We start from the raw sequence: 9,495 nt of genomic DNA on the forward strand, positions 1-9,495 counted from the left end.
CACTGTGTTAGCCAGGATGGTCTCGATCTCCTGACCTCGTGATCCGCCCATCTCGGCCTCCCAAAGTGCTGGGATTATAGGCTTGAGCCACCGCGCCCGGCCAGTTTATTTATCTTATACTTTGTTTACATCCTGGAAATCTTTAGCTATTTAATATGTTACAGAATAAAATAAATCAATTGTGAAATGTATCTTTTAATAACCAGCAAAGACACATTGACCATCTATCTTAGATTAAAACCTTACCTTATCTTCAGCATATTTTAGCATATGAAGAAGTTGAGAACTGAGAATCTTTTTTTTGCAATTGTATAACTTTATTTGATGTATTTGATGATCAGTGATTAGTTCTCATCCACATTGACTGTGTAGATTTTTGAAAGTGGTAACAGGTACACAGGTAACCAAAGTATAGAGCTTATTTGGTGAATCTTCATTTTCATTACATTTTCTGGACAACCACACATGGATTCGGTATGGGACATTCCTTATTCCTTTGGCCCAGACAGCTTTGTTGAGCCTGCTATCAATGTGCACATCTGGAGTTCCCATCTCCTTCATGGCAAATTTCTGAATCTCTTTGAGTGCCCGCAGGGCATGCTTCTTGAAGCCCATTCCATGGATGCGCTTGTGAGTGTTGATGGTATATTCTCAGGTCACCAACTCGTTGATGGCAGAATGGCCCTTTTTCTTCTCGCCACCCTTCTTTGTGGGAGCCATTCTGCTGGGTCCAAGTTGGAAAGGGAGAACTGAGACTTTAATGTAAATCCTAATTCTGCACTAACTGACTGTGCAGCCTTGGTCATGTCACTTAACTCTTCTGTGGCTCAATTTGCTTGTCTCATTATAACGTTGAAAGCATAAGGGAAAGAATTGTTACAAAACTGGATTCATCATTGAAATAAATCTAACAGTTTTTATTTCAAGAGAAAGTGCTTGATATTCAAGATAACTGATGCATGCATAGAAAGCGTAAGATATCCCAAATTCATTGCGATTTAAGACCAAATAATGTTTCTTTTTCATTAAAACTACAATTACAGTCTTCTCTCTTTATAGCAATTTTAAAATGTTAAATATTCCTTTGGAGCATGTTAATTTTTCAGATTTTAAAATTTCAGAAAGGCAAAATGAGAAATTTATTACATCTACTGTAACAGGGAACAGAAAAATTATAATCATAGATAATATTTTTAAAACTATTGTAATTAGTGTTTTCTTTCTCTTTGACTTAATTTTTGGCCAAATGATACCTAGTAAAAACATATATTATTGACTTGCATTTCAATTTTACATTAATTCATTTGTTCCTCTACCAATTCAGTAAATATTTATTGAGCTCCTACCAAGTGCCAGGCAGTGTTCTAAGTGCTGGGGAAACAGTAGTGAAGAGAACAAAGTCTGTGTTCTCAATGAGCTTATGGGGCTGTGGGGATAATACACAAATATTAAAAAGTAAATATAGTATGCGAGTGTTAAGTGCTAAGGAGAAACATAAAGTATTCCAGAGTGTGAGAGGCAGGGAGGGAGGTGTTGCAAATTTAAAGGGAGTGATCCAGGGGAACTCTCTGAGAAAATGACAGTGATGTAGCAACCAGCATGAAGCAAGGATGAAAGTCTTGGAGATTTCTGGGTTAGATCATTCTGGGCATGAGGGAAAGAGTAAATGCAAAGGCCCTGAGGCAGTCTAGTGCTTGGTATGCTCAAGATACTTCTTGAGGTTATTGTGGGTGGAAAACAGAGTACCTGTTGAAGGTCAGAGAAATGGCAAGGTGCAAAATCATGAAGGATCTTACAGGCCATTGAAAAGATTTTGACTTTTACTCTCAGGGAGATGAGAAGTTGCTAGATGACATTGAGTATACAGTGACATGATTTGGCTTTTGCTTTAAAAGGATCACTCTGGCACCTGCTTTGGGAATAGACTATAGGCAGCAAAGGCAGAAGTAGAGGTCTGGTTAAGAGACCATTATAACATTCTAGGCAATGGATGATAGTGACTTAAACCAGGTGGTCATGGTAGAGATGGTAAAAAGCAAACACATTCCGGATATGTTTCAAAGGTCAAGTAGTAGAGTGTTGCTGATGCATTGAATGTAGTAGGTAGAAAAAAAGAGGAGCTAAAGGCAACTCTAAGGTGTCTGATCTGAGAAACTGGGTCCATAGAATTGTCATTTACAAATCTGGGGACTACTGTGGGAAGATCAGGTTTGAGGGCCAGTTAAGAGTTCATTTTTTTGTTATGCTTAATTTGAGATGTCTTTTGGATATCTCATTTACGAATATATCTCATTTAGAGAAGTCATTAATAGGTAGTTAAATATATAAGTCTGGAATTCAGGGAAAATGTGTGGGCTGGAGAAATACATTTGAGAGTCAGCAGACAATAAACGAAATCCAAATGCATGAAAGGGGATGATATTACCTGCAAAGCAAATGTGGATACAGAAGACCGAGGATGCAGATCTCTTTCATCGCCCAGTCGCTCCTGGAGAGAGTACTAAAGAGGGTAAAAGGAAGTGGAGAAGAAAAAGCTAGAGAATCCACAAATTGTACAAATTGTTCATTCATTAATCAAATATTTATGAATATTTGTGATTTGCCAGAAATTCTGCTAGCCATTAAGAAAACAACATAGCAGACCAGGCATGGGCAGTGTCTTCAAGTAGTTCATATTCATCAAGATGAACAGTCAAGGACAAGGACAGAGATAAACTGCAGTACATATTGTTGAACAGCAATGAAGAGAAGGAACAGCAAAGTAACAATAGAAGTATGGAACTGACTCCAAGGTCTGAGGAGGACAAGAAACTGCCTTTAATCTACCTCTGCCTTCAATAAAGACAAGCCAGGCCTGTGGGAATTCTGGGCAGCAAGATAACAGAAAACACAAATTAAGACAGAAGGAAAAAAGATTGGCGGGGGAAGAGTGGGAATGTAGGAACCAACAGAGACTGCAGTGCCATCTTTAGCATAAAATAGCGGTTACTTGGCCTATATTTTAGTCAACTTTGACACGTCTAGAGGCAAACATTGGCTTATATCTTTTCTGAAAAGATATGTTTCATTATGTCATGCAAATATTTCCTAATGAAACAACAGTTTCACTACTCAGAATTGTATTCTAATGAAAGTTCCAATTGTATTTTTTAATTCAGCTCCAGCTGCTATAACTATAAAAACAAATTGCCTAGGATGTTAAATACTTTCCTTTCAAAAGCAATACTGAAGCAACCTTCTAATATACTTAGAAGTGTGTGATTTGAGGAGATTTGAGCTCAATTATGAAAACAAAGAGCAAAAGGAAAAATGTTACTAGAATTTAAAAACAAATAGAAGGCCGGGCACAGTGGCTCATGCCTGTAATCCCAGCACTTTGGGAGGCCGAGGTGGGTGGATCACCTGAGGTCAGGAGTTCAAGACCAGCCTGGCCAACATGGTGAAACTCCATCTCTACTAAAAATACAAAAAAATTAGCCAGGTGTGGTGGTGGGCGCTCCCAGCTACTTAAGAGGCTGAGGCAGGAGGATCGCTTGAACCTGGGAGGTGGAGGTTGCAGTGAGCCAAGATTGCGCCATGGCACTCCAGCCTGGGCAACAAGACTGAAACTCCATCTCAAAAATAAATAAATAAATGAAGGAGAAAGAAGAAAATATTAATAGTTAGCTATTGAATAAAGATAATTCAACAATCATTTCTTGGGGGACTACCATGTGGATGCCATGAAGAAACAGGTAATAGTTACAGGGTTTTGTTAACTGTACCTTATCTGGACTCACATTGTTGGATAGCTGGGTTAAAAGGGCAAGGATGGCTTCAGCACAGTTTCCAGAACCCAGTTGGCCAGGAATCTGATTCTGATGCTACCCAAAACAGGTTCCTTGAACCCTGTTATTTAGTAAGCCTGGCATTGGATCCTAGGTATTCTTTTGATTTATTTGGAAAAAAATCCCACAGTTAAGTTGGGGAGTCATTTCGGCTCCACCATTTTTCTTACAGCTTTACTCATGAGTGCAATGATGCAGAAATATGAAGTAATTGTTAGGGTGGGAGGAAGCTTCCCCCAGAGACATATGACACATGATAAACATTACATTGTAATATGTAAAATAATACATCTGTGTATATATATGTGTACTGGGAACTCTAAGTCTCTGGCTGGAGAACTAATGAGAACATGACCTTACCAACATGTTTGAGAGGAGTTAATAATCTAATAATCTTGGGATGTGACTATCTGATAGAGGATTGGAACTCTGGAGCTGAAAAGGGATGGTGATGGTGAGGGGGAATAAGAGTTCACAGATTCCCTCATCTAAAACATATTTATTGAGCTCTTATATGCCAGGGATTGTACTAAGATCTACAGATCAATAAGGAGCAAAATTCAACATGTTTTCCCCTTCAATGGAGTTTACAACCTAAAGTGGTGGTCTTTAAAGTAGGGTACATACACCCCAGGGATTGAGTGAGATGATGCCATCAGAAAGCAACTACAATACAGGGTGGTGATGCTATAATGGAAACCAAGAAACACGTCAACAAAGAACTGTGTAAAAAGGTAGCCTTTTGGGGATGGGAAGAAACAGTAAAACGTCATACTTAATCACACAATAAGAAAAATCACTTGATATTTAATGCATAGCTTGACAGTTATATAAGCCTGAATTTAAAATAAAGATATTTTGGTCAAATGGGCTTAAAACATTTTGATGGGTAAGCACAACACAAGTGTAGTGTAAAACAAGATTTTTGGAATCTCAAGTTAAATTAGAAACTTTTAAAACCTGGAAAGGCAAAACTTAGATGGGATGACAGAGATGAGCCCTGGCCTTGGGCTACTGGCAGAAGAGTGAGGAATGAAGGAGATATCTCACCAAAATCATCTATGCCACCAGCATATGCTTTCTGCGTGCCTCTTGATGTTCATAGCAGCATTTACCACTCTGCATTGTAGTTGCTTCCTGACTGTATCATTTTCCAGGCCCAAGAAGTCTTTGAAGGTTTTAAATTTCAAATACCTAACATAGTATCTAGCAAATTGAAGCCATTCAGTGTTTGTGGAGCTGAATGGCAACTGACAATCTGGATTATTTGTATATGTTTAATTTACTTAATTTGTACATGGTTTGTATACTTGCATTCCTATTGCAATAGCCCACTGCCTGGAACACAGCTGGCACGTGATAAACATTACATTGTAAATATGTAAAAGAATAAGTTTGCGGGCCAGGCTCGATGGCTAACGCCTGTAATCCCAGCACTTTGGGAAGCTGAGGAGAGCGGATTATCTGAGGTCAGGAGTTCGAGACCAGCCTGGCTGACATGGCGAAACCTCATCTCTACTAAAAATGCAAAAATTAGTCGGGCGTGGTGTCGCGTGCCTGTAATCCCAGCTACTTGGGAGGCTGAGGCAGGAGGATTGCTTGAACCCGGGAGGTGGAGGGTGCAGTGAACTGAGATTGCGCCACTGCACTCCGGCCTGGGCGACAGAGCGAGATTCTGTCTCAAAAAAGAAAAAAGAATAAATTTGCCTACATTAAATGGTCAACTGTTAGGTGGATGGACATAGAGGAGTAAGAATACAGCAAGAGGTGCACACGAAGAAAGGCTAAATATTTCGGGTTTGAATGGGGGAGGCGGTAGGTTACAAGGCTAATGAAGGTCTTTAATTATCCAAGTATCGGTGAAAAACAGCAAGAATTTTCCGTTTATGCCCTGAACCCCTTTTGTCTTTAGTGCTTAAATTTGCTTAGCTGAAAAGACACTTATTCCATCTTTCCTTATTTAACAATCCTTTAGAATAATTTCTAGAGTAGGAATGGAGTTGATAGTGGCCTCCAAACAAAAATCAGAATCCCTAAGAAAAATACACGGTAAATCCTTTGCCAGCGAGTTAAGGTTACAACAGTTCTGAGTCATTTTGTTCTTGTTGCTTTATCTTGTTCAACTGCAGACCTTCACTCCAGCGGTCTCCGTGGTCATTTAACCCTTTCAGCTTTAACCAAGAAGTGGATCCCCCTTCAGAATAACATGAGTCATAGAGGAGACCGTAACGAGAGTGGGCTTCTGCCACCCAAATGCGGCCACAGACTCCTGCCACGCCTAGCAGTAAAAAAACCAGAGTTCAGGGCATCGAGAACTTCACTGGGGCTATTGCGCAGGCTCTGCGTTCCACGCAGGCTTATTAGGAAGAAAGGAGAAAAAAATTTCCCAGAGACACGTGAAACCGAGGAGGCCAACCCCGGCCTAGGCTCTGCACCGCATCGGATTCTGAAATTTACAATCACGAAAGTTCTATTGTCCCGCGATTGGCTCCGGGGCCGCATGACATCATAGCGCTTGATTCATCCCTCGGGTCCCGATTGGCTGGCCGCGCCATTGTGACGTCACGGTCAGCCCACGTTCTGATTGTAGACAGCCGGCGCCTTCCTCTTCCCATCGCGGCGGATCCTAGCCACCGGTGCTTCTTTCTACATCGTCCCCTGCTCCGACTGCCACCCGCGCTCCCGCCGTCGCCGCTGCCGTCGCCTTGCTGTTGCTCAAAGCTGCTGCCGCCCCTCGGGCTAAAAGGTAAAGCCGTCAGCTCCGGGAAACTTCGCCGGGGACCGCCGCTCGGCCATGACACCCGCGCGAGCGCGCAGCCGGCAAGCGGTCAGAGAGAACTGCCGTTAGGTCTCGGACCTGGTGCCGAGAAAAAGCTGCCGGGGCGGCCCCCGCTTCGCCCGCGGCCTCCAGCTCCGCCGGCTCTGGGGTACAGCCCGGCTCCTCGGGCGCGGGGAAAGGGGTGCGGGCGCGGGCGGCTCGCCCCACGCCGAGGCTGAGGCAGGGCGCTCGGGAGCGTTCTCTGTGTTGCGGTCGCACCTGTGCGCGGTGACAGGCGCCGCGGGGCACGACACCGTGCCCAGACCAGACGCGGGAGGGATGGGTCTGTCCGCCTGGGTTATCACGCCCTGGCGGCCGGAGCGCGCGGCGGGAGATCCGGGGGAGCGCTCTCGGAGGGAGCGCGCTTTCTTTGGAGGCGGCGAAACCCGGGTGAGTTCGAAGAGCCTGTGCGAGGGTCCGCGGGCACCGGGCGCCGCTGGGGGGACCTTCCAGCCTTTCCTTTTTTTCCTGTTCTCTCCGCCTCCGTTAACCCTTCGGACCTTCCCTCCTCCTCTCGGAGGGAAGCCTGCTAGCTCTGGAGCACTTCAGTTTTTACTAAAACCAGACAACGGCAGCCCTCGGTACTCTGGGAGGGATGAGGCTGGTGAAAAGGCGAGAGGGCGGGGGCTCGGGGGCGACCGGGGCGGCCCTGTCTGGGAGCCTGATCGCTGGAGAGGCGGGAGCGGTTGGCGGCGAGGGAGGCTCGCGGCACGGGGGCGGTTCTGCCCTGGGCTGGGGGAGCTGGAGTGTGTGTTGTGTTGCGAGTTGTAAGGAAAAGTGCCTTTTTACTGTTTCCACACCAGTAAGACTCTCCCATCCCACTACCTCGGGTGGAGGGAGTAATGCCTAAAGCCAAGAGTTCTTGCTGTACCGTATCTGGCAACCGTTCCGTGTTCTTGCACTTGGCGGTTTCCCCTGCCCCATCCACAATTGTGAATTAAGCTCCTTGATTGCAAATTTGGAGAATGCATTTGGCCAAGTTATGCAAAGTGGCGGGGGTGGCGGTGTGGGGGTGGGGTGGGGAGGTCTCTTTCGGAAGAATCTAGTGCATGGTTTATTAGCTGGACCGAGGAACCGAGAGGTGCTGGATGGCGTTTGTGGGGAGCAAGCAGCCTAATTTGTTTGAAATAGCGGGACCCGTGGCAGGAAGTGCTTCATAGAATTGTACGGAAGAGCTGATGTTGCTTGTCAGGTTTTGTAACTCGTTCTCTTAACCGCTTGGCAGATAACCTGTTGGTCTGCACTTGTTTTGCTTGCACGTCTCAGCCAAAAGCATTTGATGCAGAATCTACAGATGGAGACAGGCGGTTTTGCATTAGATAGCCGTGGACAAACGTTTTAGCCTTCCATCTGTGGTTTGGGACAAGCGGGTTACTTTTCTAGTAGCTCAGACACTGCCTGGGATTCTCCAGAAAACTCTGCACTTGAAACGGAAATGTTACTCATTTTCCTTTTAGATTTTTACCCTAGATTCTAACTTCTTATTGCCAGAACTTTTTCTGTACTGTTTCTCTTTTTGCATTTTGGCTTCTAATTGAAGACAAAGGGAAAATTTTTATTGATACAGGGACAGAATGTAATACAGAACTTTGCTGAAAAGTGACAGTAGAAGGTATACTAAAATTTGATAAGTTTTTCAAGAAAAATATCTTGTAACTTCAGATATTGACCTCGCCTTGACTCAATTTCCTTGTCTCTAAATGGGGGTTTTATGTGGCAGAATCATTGTGGATTTCAAGAGATAATACAAATGAGAGCCCAGCATTGGGTCTGCCAAATAGTGGTTTGAAAATGTTTCCTTCTCCTTCCCTGAAATCAACAGAGCTTCTTCTTGTGTACAGACCTTAATTTTTGGATGTTCGATGTTTGCAAGAATCTTTTTTTTCACTACCTCCTCTTTTGCTCCCTGCATAATCGTTGCTTGTCTTTCTGCTTCTAGAGGTGAGCATCTATCCTTGGGTGTCTTATTTCCAGCTTGAATTACACAAATCAAAGCAAAACTGTTTTCTTTTTTTGAGGGTAACTTTGGTGCCTAGGTGGGTAGTTAGTAGAGAGTGTGAAAAGAGAGTTTTACCTCTTTCTTTCCTGGCTACATTCTTCTCTCCTAAAACATTTTGTAATTTTTTTTTTAATTCCTCCTCTTTGCCTGCCAGCTCTTCTGTTATCAGAAGGATAATCCTCTCGTTAGTTACCCATAAATAAATTTTTCCTTGAATGCTTTCTGTGTCAGGTACTTATTAATACACACACGTACCTAAATGGTTGCTTTCCACACGTAATTCTTGTAATACCCCTGTGAGGTTTTGTCCCCTAGTTGTTTTTTAAGAATTGAGGAGTACTATGAAGACACATGCACACATATGTTTATTGCAGCACCATTTACAGTAGCAAAGACTTGGAACCAACCCAAATGCCCATCAATGATAGACTGGATAAAGAAAATGTGGCACTTATACACCATGGAATACTATGCAGCTGTAAAAATGAATGAGTTCATGTCCTTTGCAGGGACATGGATGAAGCTGGAAACCATCGTCCTCAGCAAACTAACACAGGAACAGAAAACCAAACGCTGTGTGTTCTCACTCATAAATGGGAGTTGAACAATGAGAACACATGGACACAGGGAGGGGAACATCACACACCCAGGCCTGTCGTGGGGAGGGAGAGCATTAGGACAAATACCTGATGCATGCAGGGCTTAAAACCTAGATGATAGGCCGGTTGTGGTGGCTCATGCCTGGGAGGCCCAGGTGGGAGGATCTGGAGGTCAGGAGATCGAGACCATCCTGGCTAACGTGGTGAAACCCCATCTCCACTAAAAATACAAAAAAAAGAAAAAAAAAAAAA

At 43.7% G+C, this 9,495-nt stretch overlaps 1 protein-coding gene and 1 pseudogene across 6 annotated transcripts in view; one reads left to right on the forward strand and one right to left on the reverse strand.

Moving 5' to 3' along the window:
• Positions 1–351: 351 nt before the first annotated feature.
• On the reverse strand, positions 352–720 carry LOC105524948 (annotated as a pseudogene).
• A 4,934-nt stretch (positions 721–5,654) lies between these two features.
• Positions 5,655–9,495, forward strand: part of ELOVL5 (ELOVL fatty acid elongase 5) — an 86,091-nt gene continuing 82,250 nt past the window's right edge. For 4 of the 6 annotated variants that reach the window (XM_011960207.1, XM_011960206.1, XM_011960210.1 and 1 more), the window contains exon 1: positions 5,655–6,573. The gene's annotated coding sequence lies outside the window, so the exon portion shown is untranslated. Of the gene's footprint in view, positions 7,036–9,495 lie in introns of all 6 variants that reach the window. The other 2 variants (XM_011960213.1, XM_011960211.1) reach the window with 2 other exon arrangements.

This window comes from Colobus angolensis, unplaced genomic scaffold (assembly GCF_000951035.1).
Source record: "Colobus angolensis palliatus isolate OR3802 unplaced genomic scaffold, Cang.pa_1.0 Scaffold51, whole genome shotgun sequence".
NCBI classification, from domain to species: domain Eukaryota; kingdom Metazoa; phylum Chordata; class Mammalia; order Primates; family Cercopithecidae; genus Colobus; species Colobus angolensis.